Raw genomic sequence first — 25,225 nt, forward strand, 5'->3', positions numbered from 1 at the left:
GAAACAATAAAACATTCAAGTTGAAATGAAAGAGCTATCGGAGAAATTTATGATCAAAACTAGTCACGTAAATTCAAAAGCAAATAAAAAAACAGAAAAACCTGAGAAAAAACGTAAAAACGAAACACAAACTAGCAAAAAGTATTGACACAAAATTTTCAAAACTTAATAAATAGATTTAATATTTAATAATTTATTTATACTATTGTCGAATGAAGTTAATGAGTTTTATTTCAAAACTAATAGTTTCACGCCGTGGAGACGATCATCAGTTGAAAATAAAATTTAAAAAAACTAAAGTTCGTTTTGAATGTTTACGAAGAACAATGTACTGGCTTCTTTTGACAACAATTGACGTCAGTCTTTCGAATCGCAGCCCAGTTTGTTCTTTCTTACAACAGGAAAACTCAAACTCACAGTCAATTCCCTACAAAAAATTTCTTTTTTCCTTGGTTGATAGTCAAAGAGATGCTGTTTGCTGCAGCCAGGGATTGGTCGCTCCCCTCTCGTCATTCTTTTCTGATCTACCTTTACGGGATCAACGTTGCAATAAAGCATGGTTTTGTTTGTGTGTGTTCGCTGGGGCTGCACTTTGCGGAGATGGATACACATCTCTTGGCTGTTTTTGTACCACACATCACCTGCTAGAACATCTTTCCTCGATTTGACACCAAAACTTGACATGGCATCTATCAAACCTTTGCCATGCCCAGCAGCCCCATACAAACGTATAAGTCGGACGTTGTAGGTGTCCGCCAGACTCTGATAGTAGGCAAAAGCATACCGATCTTTGTATTGGTTTGAGGCGTTGTCTGACTTTATGATTACTGTTTCGTCTTAAATGTTCCATTCCTTGAAAATATCGTGTAATACTTCATCAACAAAGGAAGGGTCGTGACCAGTATCATCGCTCAAGTTATATACGTAAGTTAATTCGACGTTTTCGTCAACAACAAGTGAACAAACAGTGTAGAGACTGTTGCTTACTGGGAAAATGAGCACTCTGAACTTCGTCTTTTGGTTTCAGTGCAATGTTTTATGAAAAGTCAAGTTCGATGTACTTGCCGTTGAAACTCTCGAGTATTTTAGGAATAGTGGTTTTTATGTTGTCGGCGATCGATCTGTGGTAAAGATATTTTGCTGCACTGGCGATAAGATTAGAGTAGATCTCATTTACAAGTTCATTCTTGTCGACTCTGGCGGTTCTAGTGTACGACTTGGTGACTCTGTTTTTCACATACATTTCTAGAACAGTCTCAAATACATAATGATTTATATTTTTGGAATCATTTTTTGCTCTGGGAACTGACCAATACGATTAACACTTTCCTGAGCGTTGAGGTAGGTCGTCACAGAGAGAATCGGCTGCAATTTTGAAATTTTTCTACATGTGTTGATTGCTTTAAGCTTGGTATGGGCATTTTGACAAAGAATACAAAGACGGGACCTCAATGTAGAATGGCCGATATTTTACAGATGTGCTCAAAGAGCAAGCATTGTTGGGATGTTCTTTCTTGAACTCAAGGTAAGACAGGATAGGCTTTTAGTGTAGATCATACGTGGTGCTTTAATGTTAACTTTGATATTGCCTGTTTTTGAGAGAATCACGTGTTAAGTTTCAATATTCGGATCGATAAAGCCATCAAATTTCATAAGGAATTCCTCTTTAGCGATCCTAACCTCGTCCCGTCCATTTCTACGATCGTTGCTCACAATCGAGTTTTCTTCTTTCAACCAAAAATCATAAATAGCTTGCAGACATACTTGGGAAATTGAGTTTCGAGGCACAAACTCTTTTTCACAATTTGGCAAAACGTCGCTTAAACAACAGGGTTTCATTTCAAGTTGCTTTGCCAACCAACAAATGAAATTATAATCAGTGAGTATCTCACCAAAAGAAGCTTTCAAAAATTTTGCCGCTGTATGCTTTGATGTTCGGTTTTTAATATCATTCCTAAGTTTTGCCAAAACCTTTTCCTTAAAAATGTCCCCGTTGCTCAAATCTCTTTGTCAATATCGTAATTGATTACCTGGCTTTCTTGATCATTGGCGGGTTCGCTGGGTGATGATGATTGAATTGGATTGGATTGAATTTGGGTTTCATCAATGGAGGATTCGGTTTCTGCAGGGGTAAGCTTGTCGGTAAAAACAAGGATTACAGATTCAGATTCGGTGGTATAATTTTGGACGGATTCGGTGATATCATTTCGGGCAGATTGGGTGGTATCTTTTTGGTCGGATTCGGTAGGATTTACTTGAATGACAGACTCGAAATCAGTTTCGTCACTTTCTTCAAAGATCTCATCATTGTGCTCATAAAAGGTAACATTTATCATTTCAGCAGCTTGAGAATCAAAAGTTGGTACCATTTGGTCATGATCCATATCGGTTAACTCATCACGGTGTTTCCCTTGAATGATGATCGTGGTTAAACTTTTGTTGGAAAACTTGACGACAGAATGGACATATTTTTCTGTTCATTTTTGTTTTAGCCGTACAACCATTACGTAAATGTCTTAGCATATTACTTTGTATTCCGACGTTACTGTACAGTTCGGGCATTTATAATTTCCATCAGCCTTCTTTGCTATGGGGTCGCGTCTTGGTGCAGGCGAGTGTCCTGCCTTTTTCTCGTGTCGATCTCGATTGCTTGAATTCGACAATCACTGTTACGACACTTGAAGCGTTTTGGTGCAGTTTTAGAACCGTGACATTCCATTCCTAAGAAAAAAAGAGAGACCTGGTTAAAAAAGGGGCGTGGCGCACACGAAGAGACAAAATGTAGACATGAGACAGACGTTCGAATGAGAAAAAGACTGAGAAAAAGAATTTTTATAAGAAATCTTAGTTTGTTTGAATGGAAATATCAATTGTCTGAAAAAAGTTGGCAAGAGGAGAATCAAAAACTGTACCAATGAGGAGAAAAAAATAAGTTAATTGTGAGTTACATACCTGTTTTTCTTGAAAAACCTCTACGAGTAGGACTGGTTACGTTGTTAACTTTGTTGTTGGCGCCAAAATGTTTTGTCAAAAGAATTCGAACATTGGAACATTCGAAAATTTTTGACAGTGGAATGGCTTCATTCAAAATCGAAACAAACGGAGCGTGAGAGGATTCAAAAAGAAAACTTGATGGCAGGTGTTGGATGCAATAATGGGTCATTTTCAGGACTTTTTTAATCATTCTTCACTCATTTTAATAATTCCCATGTTCTTTAGTTCGTTCCTTTTTTATCAACTAAACAAAAATCTTAAATCACCTCCCCGATAGATAGACTCGTCAGGAAAATATTCGATTAGAATTAGCACCTAGATTTCTAAAATGATCAATTTGATCCCATTCTCCTCCGGTTTTTTCCAAAAAAAAGAGGTCGATGTGAAAATTCAATCCTTTAGCTACACCTTGATATAAGTTTCGTATATAAATTGGACACGACAAAGGCCAAATATAGAGCCGACTTCATGAATGTGAACTAGACAACTCACTTGAGCAACTTTGTTCAACCCAAGAATGGGGTTTTTCAGGACTTTTTTAATCATTTTTCACTCATTTTAACAATTCCCGTTTTCTTTAGTTCGTTCCTTTCTTATCAACTAAACAAAAATCTCAAATCACCTCCCCGATAGATAGACTTGTCAGGAAAATATATACGATTAGAATTAGCACCTAGATTTCAAAAATGATCAATTTGATCCCATTTTCCTCCAGTTTTTTCCAAAGAAAAAGAGGTTGATGTGAAAATTCAATCCTTTAGCTACACCCTGATATAAGTTTCGTATATAAATTGGACACGACAAAGGCCAAATATAGAGCCGACTTTATAAATCCGAAAAAGACTATGATTTTTTTCATCCTGAAATACTCCGGATTCAACAAGCGATATCTTAAGTTCCATAAAGGATATTAAGATCGGACAAAAAGTATCGGACAGAGCTAATAATCTATTTTCATATTTTTGAATAACGATAAGAAAGGGTTCAGCTGTCTCTGTTAGTGCCGATTTGAACCGGGTTGGTTGAAAATTGGCATTTTGGTACAGTCAAAAAAAAACATGTCCCTAAAATCATGAATTTTCAGGGCTTACAATTTTGCCTAAAATCGCAAAAAATCGCAAATTACGCAAAAACTGCGGGTTTTCAAGCTTGGTAACATTCAAATTTCGAATCAGCACCCTCAAATTGAGTAAGAAACATATCAAAAAGTTGGTCCCAGACATTTTGAATTTTTTCTTTATTTTTTAAACATTAACAATCCACTGGGCCACGGCCTAAATACATAGAATCGATATTGTAAAAATAAAAGTAATGAAAAGGTATGCCCTGACGAAAATAGGAGATACTAAAAATATGATCTTGTAAATGAAAATAAAATGCAGTGTAAAAAAAGCTAATCAAACTATAAGTGCGCTTTAAACCTCATAGTAGGGGGAAATTTGTAAAATCGCTCGAATTTTTTAGTCAAAGCACTTGTTATACATTTTTGGAAAGCTAAGGGGTAGGGGAATCAAAATAACTTGGGTGCCAATTTTTTTTCGGACACTTTGGTGTGATTTTCGGACAAATACGACGGTCTCAGGCAAAAATCATAGGGTGAAAAATTAATGAAAATTTTAGCTTGAGAAAATGGAGACCTGTTTTATATTTTTGAAAAGCTCTCAAAAAATTAAGATTAGTGATATATTGCGAGAATAGGTGATTTCAGTACCTAACTCGAGATATTGAGCTTCCGAAAGCGCAAAAACTGGACAAAACAGCTGTTTCTGGCTGAAAAACACTGAAAAACACTGTTTTCAAGGATTAATATCTCGAGTTAGGTAAAGAAATCACCTATACTCGCAATATATCATTGAACTTAATTTTTTGAGAGCTTTCCAAAAATATACAACAGGTCTCCATTTTCTCAAGCTAAAATTTTCATTAATTTTTCACCTAATGATTTTTGCCTGAGACCGTCGTATTTGTCCGAAAATCACACCCAAGTGTCCGAAAAAAGAATTGGCACCCAAGTTATATTGATTCCCCTACCCCTTAGCTTTCCAAAAATGTATAACAAGTGCTTTGACTAAAAAATTCGAGCGACCTCAAAAAAACGAACAAATTTCCCCCTACTATCAAGAGCACTGATATATAATCGTCGAGTTTTGAAACAAAATCATTAAACTTAAATCAGAAACAATTATAAGAAGGACAAATAGTGCACTGTAAAAATTCAAGCTCTTGTTTTAAGAAAAAAAAAGTTTATTTTAAGAAATTTTTCGCTTGTCACTATATTAAACTTTAATTTCTCAAACCAAGAAATTATTTAATAACTTAGAAGTCAACGACTCAAGAAATTTATTTCTCAAACCAAGAAATTATTTAATAACTTAGAAATCAACGACTCAAGAAATTTATTTCTCAAACTAAGAAATTAGAATAATTTAGAAAGCGACGTCTCAAAGATTTTTTCCGAAAACAAGAATTACTTTTGTGTTTTATTTGTCATGAAGTAATTAGCGCAAGAAAAAGAAAGTAATACAAAAAATAAATACTGTACAGTATTTAACGTATTTTTTTCTCTTGCTGTGTTACATACAGTTAAAAAGTGTAATATCATGAGTATAATATACCGAAAGGGAATGAATCAATGCAAGAATTTACTTCGTTTGCATTAATTTATTTCCTTGAGGTATTATCTGTTAGTTATTTACAGGTTAAAAAATTAAGACAGGTCATTACAGAATCTAGCAATTCATGTAATAGTCAAATAGAAGAATTTAAGAAAACAATGTCAACAATAAACAGTTTGGTGTGTCATTAGCGTCATTGACTTACTCTTTTGTGCTAAATTGAAAGGGGGGAGAAGTCGAATAAGCAGCGAGTGGATACACCAGGAAAATCCATTAAGTGACTTTGAGGGTGATCAATTTCAACAAGTCAGGGGGGCACGCAGTTACTACAAGATATGATGTGTAGTAAGTGCTTTTCCAACACTTTTTTTCAAGACCACCACCCTTTGCAGTTACTACACCTTGGTAGTAACTGTTTTCAGAAAAGATTTCCAGGTACCACCCCTGTTTTTGAGTGATATCATCAAAAACATACCGGTACTCAAAATTACCCTAAGTTGCGATTATTTTTCAACCTAAATCCATTTTTGTGCTAGATTTTCTTTTAATTTACTTGGTTAAATAGCTGTTGAGAACATTTTAATGATAATTAGGGTAAACATAATTTCAAAGTTGGGTCTGAGAAAAATTTCAAATTTTTTTCGTCCATTTATAACAAAAATATTTTTTTAACAAAGAATTTTTTCACAAAAAATTCATTTTTTGTGAAAAATTTTGAAAGTTCTTTGAAAAGAATTAAAATATAAGCACCAAAAGTGCAAGTTTTAGTGTTTGGCACCACCCCCAAACAGCATTTACTACACTGTGTAGTAACTGTTTTCATAACTTCTGAATACAGTACCACCACGGTAGTAAGTGTCATACTGTCTTGTAGTAACTGCGTGTCCCCCCCCTGAACAAGTTAATAAGGCTGGCCTTAAAATAATGTTGGTTTGCCGTCACCCGACCGAGCCTATTCCAAAACCTGCCGTAATTTCTATCTTCGAAAAGAAAATTATTTTTTGTTCCAAAAAAACTCAAACAGAAGCTCAAACTCTTCATAAATCAACAAAATAAAAATTATTTCCGACCGACCGACCCACCTACAAAACCTAGGGTCGGATGACATCAAACCAACAATTTTTTAAGGCCAGCCTAATTAAGCGAAAAGAATGAAAAAACGAAACAATGCCAAATGTCATCAATCATCGAGCACCTCCTCTTCCTCCCTGGAAGAGAGATACGAGGTAAACTCTTTCCATTCTTTCTTCCACTGATCCCGAAATTGTTCTTGCACACTCTCTTCCTCTTTTTCGCCGAAGATGGCAAATTGTATAAATGTGAAAACAGCCCACCAACAGGCCGGGTAATTCAAATCCAAAAGGTAAAAATGACTAAACATGGTTATTATGGCCAAACCAATATCATCATCTCCTAACCGTGTTAGGATTTTGCCACATGATAATATGACTATTTCGTCTTGGCATAATAGGATCTTGGTTACGTTATGCGATTGCAGCATCTCCAGATCAGTTTTTGCCTGAGAAAAAAAGATAGGAACCATAACAAATTATTCAAATAATATACTTTTTGAAGGGATAAATTTCACAGAATTCGCGGATTTGGGTGTCATCTGCGAAAATAAGTCCAGAGGGAAATTTAAAAAGGGTTCATCTGCGAAAAAAATCCCCGCGATATTTGAAAAGACGACATCCTCTAAATCCTAAAATTTCGCGGATAGGCTCATCCACAAACATTAATCCCTGCAAAAATTTATCCCATCAAAATACAACCCTTTCAAATCATAAACGGTTGTTGTAAAAATGAAGTGCGTTTACAAAAGGTATAATTTAAAATGATTTAGGTAAACGAAGGCCAGTCAATCAGTTATTTTATAAAACAAGAAATATTTTACCTGCAGTTTTTGGATAATTTTGGGTGGACTTTTCTTCTTGTTTCCCCTGGTGAACATAGATTGTAGGTTGTTCATCACGTACGTGAACTTGCAGACTTTTCCTGTTTTAAAAATGAAATCAAAGTTTACCAAGTATCAATTTTCCAAAGCATTCTTAATATGCGAATTTACTTCGGCGCATAAAGAATATTTTCATGTTTGACGAGTATTCATTTTTGTATTATAAGCATAACGCTTATAAGCAGTTAAGTTTCAAAAAAAAATCCAGTTTGCTATGCACAGTCAGTTCAATGTAAAATCTCATATCAGTACATTTATCGTTTACCGTACATCACATACAATGCGCATGCGTAAACTAAAACCACAAGTCATTATTACCAGCAGTATACAAGGAGAAATGAAAACATAGGGGTGGTCACTAATATGGTTGGGGTTGTGGAGGTATATTATAAGAAATTTTTTTTATAAGAATATCGATCTTACCAGTTAGGGTCAAAACAATGCTAATTATGCTAATCTTTACTGGTATGAGATTTTACATTGACCGGTCACGCAAAAGAGAAGCTTGAGATCTTTACCTGGAGGTTTGCAATCTTTTCTTTGAATGGAGTAATATATTATAGGGTCAAGCAGATTACACAAGTTCTCCTTTAACTTGCCAATAGTGGTGTTTTCACAACACATCAGAATGGCTTCGTTGATGATCTAAAGTAAACGTTTAAAACCTTTGCAATCCTTTCCCTTATTCTCAGGTGAAATTACTTTTAAAAGGAACTTTGCCTTATCGTAATAATAAGTCAAAACTAGGGGGATATAAACAATTAGTACATGACACTGTATTAATTGATTTTCGGGAGAAATTTTATGGACCACCATCCCTTCCTACTTAGTTCAACTGTGTATCAACTGTTTTAGATCTAAGTTACTAAGCTTAACCCCTGGTCAAAACCAGTTGCTTTAGCAAGAGAGAAAATAGCATACTAGTAATGAATTAACCAACAGCTGTATAGAAATTTTCTTACATATCTATAGTCTTTGAATACTGGATAGAGTTCCAAGACTTTAGTCACGAGGTCACCATTCGTTTCTGTCAGTGATGAAATTGTTACACGTCTGCTTTCGTATCTTTTCTTTATAGAATTTTCATAGTAGCATCGTCTTGCTTTTTTTTGTTTGATTCATCAGCAAGCCATTCTGTGACCTTCTTTTCATGGCTGAAAGGAAAATATATAATGAACGTTCTACTTAAATGGGATTAATTTTCATGGTTCATCCCCAGTTAAAAGGATTAAATCACTCAAGAATATTTGCTTCTAAAAGATGCAAAATAGCCTCAAGTCAAAAACGAAAAATCTTTGTCAGTTTTCTAAAATTTTTTGCAGGGAAACATTTTTGGAGATAAACCCATTTCACATTTTTGTTGGGTCTCACTAAAATCCATGAAAGTTAATCCCTGCAATAATTAATCTCATTAAAGTAACTGAAGGGCTCAACTTCAATATTTTTCAGGCCAACTTGGAGGCCCAATTGTATAGCTGTTCAAATTTAATAAATTTCTTTCCCAAGCATTTAGTTTCAGTTAAATTAAACAAACCTGCTGTAGGCTCACTCTCAGAGTCAGCCAAATTTCCGTCAGTTACCAGTCGCCGCTTTTTGTAGGGTCTTTTCTCTTTGATTTGACATTCTTTAGCCTGTTCTTAAGTGTTTGGAGGAGGTCCTGTAAGATAAAGGGAAAATAATTTTAAATAAAATCAGGTTCAAGAGAAAAAATGGTCCCATGAAGAAGTGAGCTACCATGCGATAAAAATTTGATTTTGTTGACACCATTTTAACGATCTAATTTATGTAAAAAAATTCTCGACCACATGCAAAGCTTTCCCAAGAAACATTCCTATTAGGCTAGATAAGATTCAAACTATTCGATCTTTGAAAACTTACATGTTTGCTAAAAACAGGATGTTTTTTGGTGAGTGCTTCAGAAACATCCATTATTTCAAGTGTGGTTGGATATCGACTGAACGGTGGCTGAAATGATGCTGTCATCATAATGTTAATCTGGGCCCGAGCAACAGTGTGCAAAATATCTTCGGGTATATCTGGACAGCTTAGAAACACAGGATCATGGTACAGATCGTAGATTGGTCCTTTAAGTTGGCTCTGAAGTTATAGAAGGGAAGATTTTCATGGAAGAAATTTCCGAGTTTAATTTCGTCATTTAAAATTAAAAAATTTATAAATTAAATTCTGCAAAACACAAATTTCAAGATGTTATTTTCCTAATTTACTCCCAAAATTAAAATATATTTTTGACCGAAAAAGGCTTCAGCTGCGAAAACAAAATTCAAGATTTTCAAGATCGGAGCCATGAAAATTCCGAAAATTTTCTAACCTCAAGGCAAACAGTAATCATTAAGTTCAATAGATATTTATGAAATTGCAATCAACAGCAATCAAAAAAATATGTCACAGAGATTCAAATTTATTATACCAACTTACATTTAATATTGAGGGTTCAGGAGCATCATTTTCCTTGTCACTCTCCACTCCACAGACTACTTTTTTTGTATTCCTACCCACAACTCTAAAATGTTAAACAAGGTTTTACCATGAATGTCTGATTTTTTGTATGACTTCAGTCGCCGAAGCTTTGAAACAGGACTTTGGAAAAATCATTAAATTTGGACTAAAAATAACACCTTTATCTTGTATTTTGAAGTATGGGACTTGTTAGTGAAGGCTTAACTGAGATACGTTGGTTTAACTTTATTCAGGCCGGTTTTTTTTGAAGAATAATAAGCCGGGGGGACATCACAATGATTTTTCTTAACTTCCCTATGAGGAAAAGCCTGTTATCGCAAGAGTTATTCAAGCACATTCAAATTTGGTGCTGATAAATGAACATGATAGTTAAATTTGGTTGAGGTGACTGCCACCATTTTAAAATCCTGGTGTCTACACCTTGGCCAAACAATCTTTTTAATTTCAAATGGTTAGGTTAAAACTTACCGAATGTCAAGTGTTCTTTGGATGGGCGACGTGTCCCTTTCATCCCCAAGAGAGTGCTCATCAGTGAAGCATGGTCTGGTTGATGACTGAAAAGAAAATAATTGATTTTTAAGATACATATTATGGTTAGCTCTGGTTAGCTCACTATCCAGAAGTCAACCTGGCATTCATTCCTTTGTATTTTTCACTATAAAATAACCGTTTGCTTGACATTCCTGCTTGTGTTGCACAGACAAATTATAGTGTGTTAAAAAATGCAAAATCTCAATTTAATATATGATCAAAGTTATTAAGTTGTAAATATATAGATGATAGATTTAACTGTCTTACACTTGCATAACCTGACTGATTCAAGTTAATGGATGGACTGCTTGAGTGAATGGATGAACTGCTGGAACTGCTAGAGTGAATGGATGAACTGGATTGTCCTACAATGCTCAAATCCTTTTCAGCATGCTGAAAAAAGAAAAAAGTGACATTAGTAGTAAAGAATCAGAAAATAGAAAACCCTGCTTGTTTCAACACTAACAAAACAAAAAATAGGAAACATAGGTTAAAAAAATGCGCTTGAGACAGTCTGGATTATTGAAAGAGAATTTGACTGGTATATCTTGAACTAAGGGAGCCCCTTCAAAACTTAAACTTCCTTGCCACGAAAAACATGGATTGGCAAAACAAACTACAACTTTGAAAAAGAAATTGCCAATGCAGCCCCGTATTATCATCATCAGAAAAAAATAACATTACAACAGATTTAAAATAGAAATCGAAAGTTAAAGGCTGTTTAGAAAACTGGGTTCCTGATTGGTTATCTGAATTCTTTCGAGGCAGCCTGTGGATGGCAAAATATTTCTTCACAGGCAGTTGGCAGATACATGTTTATTACATGCAAAGATTATTTAGCAGTGAAGCGAACCCAACGTGAATATTTTGAAAAGCTTTGGAAAACCTAGACGTAAGCAACTCAAACCCTCCCAATATTTTTCATATGGCAAGTTTTAGTTTGGATGGCTCCCCTGAATAGTGAAAATTGACAAAAAGAATGGAAAAAGGGTGTGATTGAAGTACTTTAATCAGATTAAATTTTGCGAGATTAAAATATGCAACCATAAAAATTCACGAAATTTTCATTGTATCTATATGTTGGAAAAATCTTTATATATTTAATTTTGCGAGCAAGCCTGAAATTGTAATTTTTTTTGGGAAAAGTGTAGGATTTGGACTGGTTTTTTCGCCTAGTGGGTTGGAAAAATTTCATGTGGATTTAATTTTATGAATGAGTGATCCTAAATGTTTTAGCAAGATTTAATTTCTTGAAAATGGCAAAAATTTGCCAAGTCACAAAATTTTATCTTGTGAAAATTAATTTGATTTAAGTATAGTAGTCATCCATTTTTCTCCCCAAGAATAAGAAACCACTTTCACTTACCTTAACTTCTCCTCCCCTAATGATGGTCCACACCTTTGATTTGAGTTTAATATTTTGCATTGTTTTTTCGGGAAAGAACTCACTTAAACTGTCAAATACAAGTTCTTCAAAGTCAGACTCGTTTGCAAATCCATAATCTTAAAATAAACAAGGGAAGAACTTTCAGTTTTTTGTTTAAATAAAATCTTAACATCAAAACAAAATAACCAACAAAGATATTATTCTCCCAAAAAATTGTCCTCCGACTAAGGGGTCACTTCTCACAAATCGATTTTAAGTTCAAATAACGTCAATTGACGTTTTGAAAGCCACTCAGCTAGCATGCCTGCTTGAAGAGATCATCCAACTCAGTGGATCCAGCGGCTATGGCCATCATACTTTTGTTGTGGCAGAAAAAGTTAAAGATATAAGGACATTCTTTGCTTGATTTGATGAAATATTTAAAAAAAAAGCTTCCTTTAAAAATATTTAAGTTACCTGTGAACTTTTTCCCAGCAGCAGGAGACAGATCTTGAATCTTTTCCAGGATTCCCATTTTTGATTAATCCAAAATCAACTTTCCAGTGTACGCTGTGTGTGGTCTCGGTGTCTGGTGTGCGGTAATAGATTTTCAGACGAAAACGCGGGAAACTTATCAGACCGCGGGAAAAACGCGTCTTTGGCAGGAAAAAGCAAAGCAGATTTTTGTTTTTACTGAACGGTACATAAAGAGTTGTTTATGTTTTCTTAATTCCTAAATTGACAAAATATATACAAATGCATCGAAATAAATATCTTTTTTGATTTGATTTTTGTATAAAAACCGATTTTATCGTGTTCTCTTGATGTCTAATACCGAAATTATCTATTTTGTTTGTTAAAAAAGTTTAACAGCTATTAGCTATAACCCGAAACCATGGCAAAATCTAGATCAAAATGGTAGCGATCAAAATATGGAAAATACAGTGGCTGTGTTTCACTGTAAATGCTGTCCTTCTTTCAAATGTCTGACATTGAGGTTGTTGCTTCAACATATCAATGCTGTACATAGTAGACAAATCAATTTCAAGGTCCAATGTGGGATTAATGGCTGCCCTTCTATTTTTACCAAGTATAACTCCCTGTATAAACACACATTGAAGCACCATGCAGATGTCTACAATGGTAACAACACCAACAATAATAGTGTGTTAAGTGTGAATGATGTAAATAGTAGTGATGGATCTTGTGCTGGAGAGTATGACATTCATGCAAGTGATCAGCAGAATGAAGCAAATGATTCATCTTCCAAAAACTCAGAAAATTATGCGAGTGAAGACCTAACTAGAGATGAAGTCACAAACACAATTGCAAACAATGATGTTTTCGAAGCCAACGATTCGGATAGAAGGGTGAGTATTTTCAACTTTTACAACCAAATCGTAGACCATAGATTTGTTTACTAATCCTTTTTCCTAAACAGTATAAGCTTGATTATGTTCATTGCTGGAAATAAAGGTTTATTTTTAGCAAACAAGTGAACAGAGCGAGAGTCTATATATATTCTTTCTTTTTATTGTTCAGGATTACAATCATCCAGAATTTGATTCCAAACGAGCTGGTGCTTCATTCATATTAAAAATTAGAGAGCGAAACAAATTAACACAGGTTTGTGCCAAAGATATCTAAGCCCGAAGGGCTAGATAGGCAACTTTAAGCTTTCTCCAGCAAAAAAAAGTGAAGCAAAAATTTGACTTTTTAAATTTCGTGCCGATGGATAGGATCTAGCATTTTAATTGTTTTCGGAGCGCGAGATAAAAAAACGTAGGCGGCAAACGCTATTTCACATCTCTCAAACCGGTGAAATTTCATATTTTAGTCACGTGACTCTGGTAGGAAATCCTTCCAAAGATGAGCTTCACTTTTTGACCAAGGTCACAAATCTAGCCCTTCGGGCTTTACAGATATCTGTGGTTTGTGCACTTATTTTATCAGCAGATTTAAGCGCCGGTCACCAAATTGTCTCAAAACCGTACACAACATGGTACCGTAAGATGTTCTAATACCGACCCCTCTGCTCTGAATCCGAACGCTTTTGTGTGCAGCTAATTCGATTAATATGCGCCCAAATACGCCTGTACTTTTGTTCGGGCCTTTGAATCTCATTCGCCCGATCCCGCCCACACATTCTTCAGGATATACCAAGGGTCGTTGAAATTGGGGACACTTCGAAAATCAGAAAAACCGCCATAAGTAAGGGAAATATTTCTAGAAATTCAAATTTTGTAAAATTTCCATATATACTGTGAAATCTTTGTGCAATAAGGTATTTTCTAATTTTGCTTATTTTCTCCTTTATCAACCACTCAGGCAACTGTTGACTCATCGTAGACGGAACCGAGCTTCTCATGGAACAAATACTGATTTCAAAGAAGAGAGAAATCGAGAAAGTTTTGGAACAATGCACATCTAATTGCAAAGATGAAATTGCAAAAATCCTTGAAAATACAACCTCTCCATTTGAAGGAATTGAAACTAGAAATCTTCAAAATACCTATGCAAAAGAAAACTTTAACCACGTTGACTACAATGTAATTGCTCTAGGAAGAAAATTAATAACAAGGAAAAAAGGACATAAGCGTGTTTTAGATGAAAAGGAAGAAAGTTTTATTTACATTCCTCTACATGAAAGCCTGAGGCAACTTCTTAGTAATAAACGTATCAGGGCACTTGTTTTAAGGAAACCAACCTTATCAAAGCCTGGAATTTACTACGACATTCATGATGGTGCAATTTACAGAAATGATGATTATTTCAAGAAACATCCAAATGCATTAATGTTGATAATTGATCATGATGAAGTTGAATTTTGTAACCCATTGGGGTCCAAAAAAACTAAACACAAAATTGACTTATATTATTATTCAATTGCCAAATTGACCCCCAAGTTTCGCTCAAAGCATTGTTCAGTACGATTGTTAGCAATTTCTAATGCTAAACTGGTCAAAAAGTATGGAATCAACAAGATAATGGATCCTATTATCAATGATATTTGTTGAAACTTTATGATGGTGTTCGCCTTATTTACGATACTGAGATATTGACTATATTTGGAAAGGTGATCCTTTGTGCGGGAGATACACTTGGTCAACAATATTTGGGTGGATTTAAAGAAGGTAATTCATTCCAATTTTTTTATTGAGAAATTGTTTTTTCTAGAGGGATTACACAACCTAAACATCACCTTTAATAAACTACACCCATGAACTTGCTGCATATTGTAGGGAATTGTGGTTTCCCTTGTTCAGTCCAAAATGAAAACACTTTTATTTTATACTCACTTTAAAAAGCATGTAATTTGCTTCCTTTAAAAACAGGCTGAGGGGAAAACTTTGCTCAATGTCCAAAAATTTCTCGAATCTCTCCATTCACTCAATATGAAGTGTACGGTGTAACACTTTCAGTTTTTATTTTCACAGGTGTTGGAGGTGCATTTCAGAAGTGCAGAACATGTTATTGCCATTTCGAGGAAATGCAGACAGACTTTACCCTTCGGACAAAAACAAGATATGAGAAGGAATGCGATTGTATCGAAAGCAATACAGCGACCAGGAGTAGATTTAGCTTACTTTATGGTATAAATGAAAGGAGCCTATTGACTAAGTTACCAGGGTTCGATATAACTAAACAACTCCCTCAAGATATTATGCATACAATACTTGAAGGTACACTGCAGTATGAAGTAAGGCTTATATTGCAACACTATATCAGTCAACGTAAACTGAAGTTAGATGAGTTAAATTCTTCGATTGAAAACCACTGTTATGGGTATAGTGAAACTGACACTAAACCAGGTCCACTAAAAGACACGGTTTTTTCTGGAAAAGAGAATTATAAATTAAAGTACAATGCTGCCCAAGCAAAAACTTTTCTACGTTTGATTCCATTCTTTTTGTCAAACAGCGTTGATCAAACCGATAAATATTATTTATTCTTAATTCAACTAATGAGAATCGTCAACCTCCTGTTCGCACCAATGATAAAGTCTAAATCCATCGAACTTTTAAAGTTTTTGATAACAGATCATCTACATGAATTTACACAGCTTTTTCCAGATGTCAATATAATTCCCAAACAACATTACATGATCCACCTGCCAACAATGATATTGGATCTTGGGCCGTTGATAAGATCATCCTGCTTTGTCATTGAATCTGCACATAACTACTTCAAACAACTAGCCACGAAACAGAATTTTAAGAACCTTGAGGTTTCACTAGCCTCTCGACACCAGTTCCTTGAATGTACCAATTTTGGAGATGGTTCTGAGGACCCAAACGCACATCCGCTTTTTTTCTACAGAACGAAAACTAGGCGTTTTGAAAAGATTTACTCCTGAGCAAGTAACAAATCTTCGACTTTTTTTTATCTACAGTCATTACTACCAGATACAGATCTTAATACAGTATCCAATGTGTCATGGATTGTTCTTCATGGTACAAGATATGCTATCAAAGGAATTATTATAGTTGGTGTTTCAGAGAGAGTACCAATATTTGGAGAAATACAAAACATTTGGATTCTACATGACTTAGTATACTTTGAAGTGGCTCTTTTCAACACATCATACTTCGACTATTATGTTCAAGCATATAAAATTGACGACTTTGAATGTAAAAAATCGTTTATTTCAACGTACGAACGACTCGTCGATTATCATGTTTACCATAAAAAACAATTGCACCAAAACTGGTATGTGCCAATCAAATATGACTTAAACGATATAATGGAAGAGTATGAAAAAGACAATTTATTATTGAAACTATGAAGTACTATTTGTACTCTTTTGTGCCTTATTGTAGGGGGAGGGGGTTAAGCAGGGGGTTGTCACTCCGAAAAAATTAACAAAATAGGGGGGTGTGTGATCATAATAAAGTGAAAAACGTGTGTTTTTTTGTAATTTTCCCTAGGAAAATGAAGGTTTTTGGGGTAAAAGGTCATAAAATGAGGGGGTCACAATAAAGTGATATACCCCTACAATTAGGCACAAAAGAGTACTTTATTTATCTTAATGTCTTGATATTTTATCAGATCCTTTACACTGTAGTTAAGTGAAGCAGATTTTATGAATTGTTTTAAGCCCATATATGATAATATGGATTGATATTTTGCTCAAAAGAAACTGTGGTCATCGATGACGTCACAGTGTCAAACCCTAATAGTATTTTTCTTTTGATAAAGCTGTAAGGATTTTTATGGTGTTCCAATGCAAAATAACTTTTGGTGTTTGAAAGGAAAAATATTTGTTCTTGTATTATTTATCGTTAGCGGGTGGGATAAAAAGACGTATTAGGAAAAAAAACCTTGTCAAAATCTGAACTGGTTCCTGAGTTCCGGCGGTACCCGCGATCGTTTAAATTTTTCTTAAGTGATTTATAAAAGTTTTACCAAACAGAATAATTCTGGGCTAGATCTTAGGATGTTTATTCTGAGAAAGTAATTGATGACCTATCCATAAATTTCTCAAAATAAACTGAATTCTAGCCTGAATTACTTTCCCTCTTGTAGCTGCTTATTTCTCAAAGTGAGAAAATGAATTCTTAGGATAAGAAAAATATTTCTTAATATGAGAAAAAACTTTCTGTCCAAGAATTGTGGTTTTTACAGTGTGTACGGTTTGATATTCAGCTATCCGTTTCAGTGTCATCACTTTCATCTTCAGTTCACGGCAATGGTTGTAGGGATATTGCTTCAAACCCCATGTTTTCCGGTAATGGGTAGTCGGGGAAGCTTGCAACATTCTCTTGAGGGACGTTGGGCATTGATATATCTATGTTTGGACGCAAAAATACGTGCAGCGAACAGGGGGACCCTGTCAATACGGCCATACAATTGTTACCATCGTGCACGTACGCTTCTCCGGTCTTCCTGCATACGGACAAATGAATGGGCCGCTTCAATCCATTCTCACTTATGTCGACCTTCAGTTCGTTGAGATAACGTTTTCCTTTTCCTGGAACTTGCATTACATGCCTGTTGAATTCAATATAATCGTCCAGTTAGTCTAGCAAGCTAGACGACTAATTCATACATAGTAGAAATAAAGCAAAAAGTAATAAAGGGAACAATTTTAGTCGTCTAGAAACCTTTGTGCACTAACTTCAAACAAAAGAAAAGTGTCAATATTTGCAATTATAATTTTTCCCCGCTCAAAATAATTCTTGAGAAAAACATGTGTGTGGATTTGTATATTGAAAGTTTTTCATTTGAGTTGATTTTGTTCTGAGAGCTTGTTATTGCTTGATAAATTGTCTTCTTGCTGCGCAAGTTTCTGCGTAGCTAGCCGGGGTATCTATAAGGCTGGAACACCGGATTCTTCCAGTCGTTTATACAAACTAAATCCCGTATTATTTATTATTATTATTATTAGTATTGGTATTATTAGTATTACACGTATTATAAACGACTCCAGTCTATCGTCCAGTGTTCTTCGGCGAATAAGCTGAACGTACTCGCGCTCTGTGAGACTCTTTTCAACCTCAGTAGTAGGTTAGTGAGAGAGATGTCACATTTTTGAGACCCTACACTACAGAAAGTGAGTAACCCTACAGAAAGTGAGTAACCCTACAGAAAGTGAGTAGCACTACAGAAAGTAACTAACATATCTATCACTGCCTAAAGTGACTAAATAATTTTTCGGGTTATCTATCACTAACCTTCTCAGTTTGATCATTCATAAGTCATCAGAGAAGAAAGAAGAAACCAAAACAAGAGAACTGGAATTCAATTCAATTAAATTCAATTCAAAACATATATTTACCCGAAGGAAGGGACGCCAAGTTTAGAAACCTAATTACAAAGGGTGCAACCTAATAAAAAAAATTTACATTTTTAGTTTTTTTTTAAAGGTTTCCAATCATCTTTAATGTTACGTTTTCGTTCAACATAATCGAATCGACCATTTTGATTTCGGGTTTGTTTTCGTTATTTTTCAACGTTACGAAGCTGTTTATGTCGGCTGACAATTTAACCTTCGGAGATTTGCCTTTGAGGGTTTTACGATGTTCTCACTTCCGCATGTACATTTACGTTTAAGGTTGACGTATGTTTTTCCACAATCAAGTCATTCACGCTTCCTGTTGACGAACGAAATAAATTTTTTTGGCTGGTACTAAATTTTCTCTAATCTCGAAATTGGATATTTTTTAAGAAGAGGACAAAGAGATAAAAACTGACTTCGTTTGAAACACAGCGTAATAATAGGTAAAAAAGTAGTGTCGTAACAAAGTGGTGACAAAAATGGCAACGCCATGTAAAAAGATTTCGGCCTATATCGAAAAAGATTATCGTCAATGCTTTTGTCATATCTATCACCAACGTCGATCAAGTCGAAAATAGATTTCACGAATTCATACCAAAACTTTCGAAAATTTGAAAAAGCTTTTTCGATTTCTTCACGTCGAATAATCAAATCGGTTTTAAGTCAGGTCTTCTTTGAAGGTTATTGGCATACGTTTTTAAGGAAATTTGAATACCGGTTGTAATCACGTCAGTTGTTTTAGTTTTGTGTAATACGATAGTTTTTTTTCCAATGTTATCGAAGTAAAGATCAATTGGTCGACCCGTGATTTTAAGTGGTATTGCACCTTTCTCATTAATCCAGCTGCGATAAGTGGAATAGCTTCCTCCAGGGGTGGTTTTTCCATTGACAACAGAAACGACTTTTGAGCCTGAAATGGCTGACTGAAGTTAGTTTTCAATGAAAGGAAACGGTAGTAAAAGTGTCAGATTTCTTAGACGACGACCAGAGTGATTTGTTTCCTTCCAAGAGGTTGTCTGATGAGTGATTCATCAAAAAATTGATCATTTGCAAAAGTGCATCACGAATTAAAAAAATAGGAGCTAGTTGGATATGAGTCATCTGTGTTTTCGATAGGTTGGACTGTTGGTGAAGTCGAATTCGACGCTTGTTCAGTGGGTGGGTTTATTGGTGGGATGAGATTTGTCTGTTTGGGTGACTGCAGAGGATATATCTGTTTGAGGGCAAAGTTGTTTGCCGGATCGTCCGTCGGAACACTCGCGAGGTCTCAATATGCCATGCCCTTTTTGATGATGTCGTTTTGTCGTGAACAATACACTAATTTGAAAAGGAAAATTGTGGTAAAATGATTTCCCGATGAAAATTCCACTACCGCAATTGCAGTATACCGCAAATGAGGGATTTCCCTGACTGGTTTACACCCCTGTCCCAGTGACCTGATTTTGAGGATACTTTTCTCAACGAGGACAAATTTTGTGACCGACTTCTCCTGTGGGCGAGGGATCTCAACAAGTCTCTGACACAGGTGTTTATAAGAAGAGGGCTAGTACAAGTTTCGTGAAAAATATTACGATTGTTTGTAAAAGATAACTTACTTTCTTTCAAGCAAAGGTTTGAAAGTTTTAAAATTCACATGCAAAACACAGCTCTAATTTCTTCACAATTTAAGTTTTTGTTAACATTCAGTTTTAATAAAAAACTAAAAAAGACATAGGAGAAGAATAATCATAATGTACGACAGTTTCTCTAGTAGAAATTTTAGTATTTAGAAAATGAAATAAGGAATGGCTTTGGAGGTCAAGCTCCTTCAAAACAAACTTTAGAAAAACATCCAGATTTTTGCCTACAAACATCAACCATAAAACAGTCAACAATCCCCATTCTAATTACCAAAATAAAAACTGAGCAAAACACCGGATTAGGAGAATCCTGGTTTTCTTTTTCTAAATTTTGATCTGAGCTCTTCCCCCGCCACAACTCACAAGAGAACGATTTTTCAAAACATTCGAATGTTGTTGTCTTTTGCAATTTTGATTGGAAGAAAAAATCAATCACGCGGGGAAAATAATGCAATGACTTCTTTTCATATATTGCATGAGTAGTAAGTATCTCTCCTCCGGGGGAGGCAAAGACTTTATCAAGAACAGAAGAGACAAGCAAAGGAAAATCAAATAATTACAAATACAAGAAGAAATAATATTAAATCAATCGAAAATATTAACACAATGTTCACAACAATCCAACTCAGCCACCAGCAGTAAAGAATGGTCGAATGTTTTCGTTTGGTGCGATCGAATTTTCGACGACAAAAAACAACGCAGCTCTCATTTTCTGCGATGAAAACCAACCAGAGAGTCAAAGTAGATCCTGATAATTAGAAGAACCAAATCAGCCCTTAAACTGTTTAAGAAACTTCCCAGTTGTCTCTTGCGAATTAGGCTTTTGGAATGATCGGCCAGAATGGTGCAAATTCGTGAAAACAAGCATCAGAGATACAGAGGCGACGTCGATGAAACCAGGAAATATCATATGATATGATTGAAGGTGGCTGCTCTTGTGAACTGTTTTCTATAAAAAAGGTATACATTTGGATTTCGTATAACGTCAAAATGAATTTTTGAAAACCGCCATCGCCCCCATAACGTCAAATTGACGTTATGCGTTGTCAAATGAATATGGACGGCTCCCCTTAGTTTAAAAGTATTTTATACATTCACTAAAAGTTTAAGACACGCGGAGTCATATGCATTTCGAATTTCATCGCAGCAACTACAAGGTTCCCAAAGAAAATCTTTTTCTTAAACCTTACTTTGGTACCCTTGTGAAATTTAACGAAAGAATTCAATTCAGTGATTCTATTAACTTTCTCATACACCTTAGGGTTAGATGATCAAATATCACTAGTTCAAACTTTAACAGCTTATATCTCCGGATCTAGAAGGATTTAGAAGCTCGTCCATAGCTCGTTGGATAGCTTAAAGTCTCCTCTTTCGTTTAGGCGCCTTCGGCGCAGCGCGGACTTGACTGAATGATGAAAAGGTGCACAGTTGTACAACTTCAAATCAATTCGCTAGAGGACAGAATAAAGTAAAATAGGGCCAAAATTGAAGATTTTTGAAAACAAGTTAAAAACAACTTAAGAACATTTTATGGCCTAGTGAACCGTGAGACTAGAAGAGTAGTAAGGATATTTGCATAAAGATAACTGTTTCCCCAGCAGCTGGTTATTTTTTAGAAATTCCGTTTCCAAACGAAGGCCGAATAATTGGCTCTAATAATCGGACCTTTACAGTGCAGGTTTTGAGTATAGTGCAAACAATACACGTTTTTTTAATGTGAAAATTAAAAATCTTGTAACCTTCGGATGTTCTTAACATGTTCTTTTTTTCAGTATTATAAAATGTGCATATGATATTTTGTCTTAAAGTAATAAAAAGTTATTGTATTTTTTTTTACTGTCAGACTCTGTATACTGTAAACTAACTAAATTACGATTTCGGATTTCAATCTTTAAACAAGCATAATCCAACAAACCAGCACGTTCTCATTCAGAACGAGAGAGGGGGAGAGGGGGAGAGGGGGAGAGGGGGAGGGAGAGGGGGAGAGGGGGAGTAGAGAGATTTCTTATTGGTGGTGTTCGACTAGTGCTGGGGCTTTACGTTTTGTATACATTTTTAATAACATGCTGAAATGAGAAAAAAACTAGTCAAGTAGGGTAAATGTCCTTATTAACGATGATTTTGTTGAGAGATATTCATGAAGAGCATCAAAGTTGTTACTTTCCAAGTTAAAAGAAAATTTTAAGTGATTGCTATTTTTTAACATCGCAGGCTAAAATACCGTATACAAAACAATGTAATCAATCCCCCCAAAAGAAAAGACATTTTCTTGAGTCTTGAATTCGTATAGCTGTCACTGAAAATAAGCACCGACAGTTTTATGTTCTTCGAAAACGAAAGATGTCATTGTCTGTAAAATCGAGCATAAAGTCTCAAATTCACAAAACAACAAGAAACCACAACCAGTCAAAAACCAAGAACTGTCTATCATCTATCCATTACAGTATAATACAATATCATGTCATGCAATCCAATCAGAATACATAACTACAGCGTAGGATCTGTACAAGTACTCTCTCTTATATATTGCCACATACGATAGTCAATGTTCAATCACAAATCTTAGAAATCATTTGCCATTCTGGAAACAAGCAACTTTTGCTGTCTTAACGACGAATAGCATTCTTTTTTCTTCATCAGTTCAATTCTTCCCAAAAACAAGAGAAGCACTATCAGGTCGGGATCAGGTCTTGAAAACTTTTTCTGATACAGTATTCCAAATATATCTCTCGGCTCTCTCATGGTAATAGTCTCACATCATAATATAATCGAAGAAAAATCTTGCATTCAATGAGTCCCATCCTCTTCTACTCGTTTTCTAATAAAATAATTATAAACTTCTATCGCTCACAAAAACTCCCGATTTTTTACCACGTGACCCACTCTGACCAATCAGAAGCTCACCGAATCCTGCATTCATATATGAACGCGCCCTTTCCCTAAGCCAGTATTCCAAGGCAAACTTAAAATCCGTAACTATAAAAAATCTTTAAAGCGCCGAAAAACGCTATATTGCCATAAGCCGTGTGTCCAAGCCTTGTGAATACGGGCTTAGTTAACTAGGCTAATTGTAAGCATGACTCTAGCTCCAACACAAAATGTCACTTCTTTTGGAAGTCCAGTTTCATTGATTGGAACATTTTTGTTTAATGTTACTTTTGGTCTCGATTCGTCTTCTGCAATCGAGGTATGTTTATTGTGCCAATCATCACACATTCTCAACGACCTGTCATTTTGTTGGCCTTTCAAGTGATTTGTTAGATACATTCTCATAAAATTCTCAGGCCTTTCAGTCGTGTCAGGATGTTCAAATGACTTGATTTTTTCAATATCAGCCGAGGTATGATTACCTTCGCGTAGCCTGTTTAGTAGAGCTGCAAATTTTAAGTCCCCTACTCTGTCTAACAATTTTGTCTAATTCATAGAGTGAAAACTCTTCCCAGGCAAATTCAAAAGGCTTTGGCTGGAAAATTGAATCTTGACCAATAGTATACTAGCTGAAAGAAATCTCCAATGAATAATATTGACACAACTCCAAATGATTCTAAATAGTTTTATTTGATCTCTTGCAGCCTTCGATTCAAATCATCAAAAGTCTTATCTCGTATCATCGAAATTTCATCAACAAATAGCACTTTTACATAATTGTACCTCTTTCTCAATATGTTCATTTCATCTCTGTTTAATTTCTTTTTAACGAAAAAAGCTCCCTTTCCATATACAGGCAATTTAAAAGCCGAGTGAAGAGTAGTTCCATCGATATTTGCTGCAGCTTTCCCAGTAGATGCAGTAACAAGAACAGAAGGATCTTTCTCATAGTTTTGTCCTGGTTCTTTCAAAATCCTTTTTAGTTGTTCAGTTAATATTTTAACCAAAAAGCTTTTTCCTACGCCTGCACCCACCACTTAATAAAAGTCTAAATGGAGTTGGTTCCTCAAGAATCGGAGTTTTTTCAGCTAGTTTAAGAGTTATGACATACTTCAAGAGGTAGTTAAAAAACCTTCGTTGTTTTTCATTGAAGTTAGAGCACATACGTTGTAAAATAGGTCAAGTGGCATATCTGAATTCGGTTGAGCTGTTGTAAATGGTACTGAAGAAGCTTCGTTTATATCATCAGTGTTGTCATTTTCATTATCTAAATCAATTAAATCAGGATGAATCATACCGAAATCAATATCATCTTCATCTTCACTGCTATTTTCTGAGTCAGAGCTATTATAAACAGGTACATCATTAATATCAATTTCATCTCTTCTGTTGAAGTTAACATCGCGTTTTAAAATATTTGGCATTATTTCATCTTTCACCTCAGTGAATTTTTCCTCAAATGTTGCATAACTTTCTCTAATAGCATCTTCATTTTCCCAAGGCATGTAAAGTTGAAGGAGTACCAAGAAGTATTTCTATCAATATTTTTAAGTTTACTGACTTTATGGTAATGCAAGGGCGACTTCTTTTTTTCATTTTACCCATTTTATTTTTCAAAGTGATATTTTATGGTAATTCAACTGAGTTTTCAAGAGTTTCTAATTCATCATCTGTTTCATTTTGTTCTTCATCATCTTCATTGGTCAGCCTAAGCTGAGCATTCAAATCCGTAAAATTCATTTCTTCCATCATCATCATAAGACGGCAAAAAAAAAATCCGATTTCCCGAAATCACTTTGATTTTTAAACTTTCTTCCGATCGGGTTAACTTTTTGGGTACTTTTAGCGTGCGTTGTTTTTACAGATCATAATGTGGTGTTTCAAGATGGCGGCTCAAGCGATAAGTCAGATGTGATAAGTCAGTGTTGTTCCGATCGGGTTAACTTTTTGGGTACTTTTAGCGTGCGTTGTTTTTACAGATCATAATGTGGTGTTTCAAGATGGCGGCTCAAGCGATAAGTC

Source organism: Clytia hemisphaerica, unplaced genomic scaffold (assembly GCF_902728285.1).
Source record: "Clytia hemisphaerica strain Z4C2 unplaced genomic scaffold, Clytia hemisphaerica genome assembly, whole genome shotgun sequence".
NCBI classification, from domain to species: Eukaryota; Metazoa; Cnidaria; class Hydrozoa; order Leptothecata; family Clytiidae; genus Clytia; species Clytia hemisphaerica.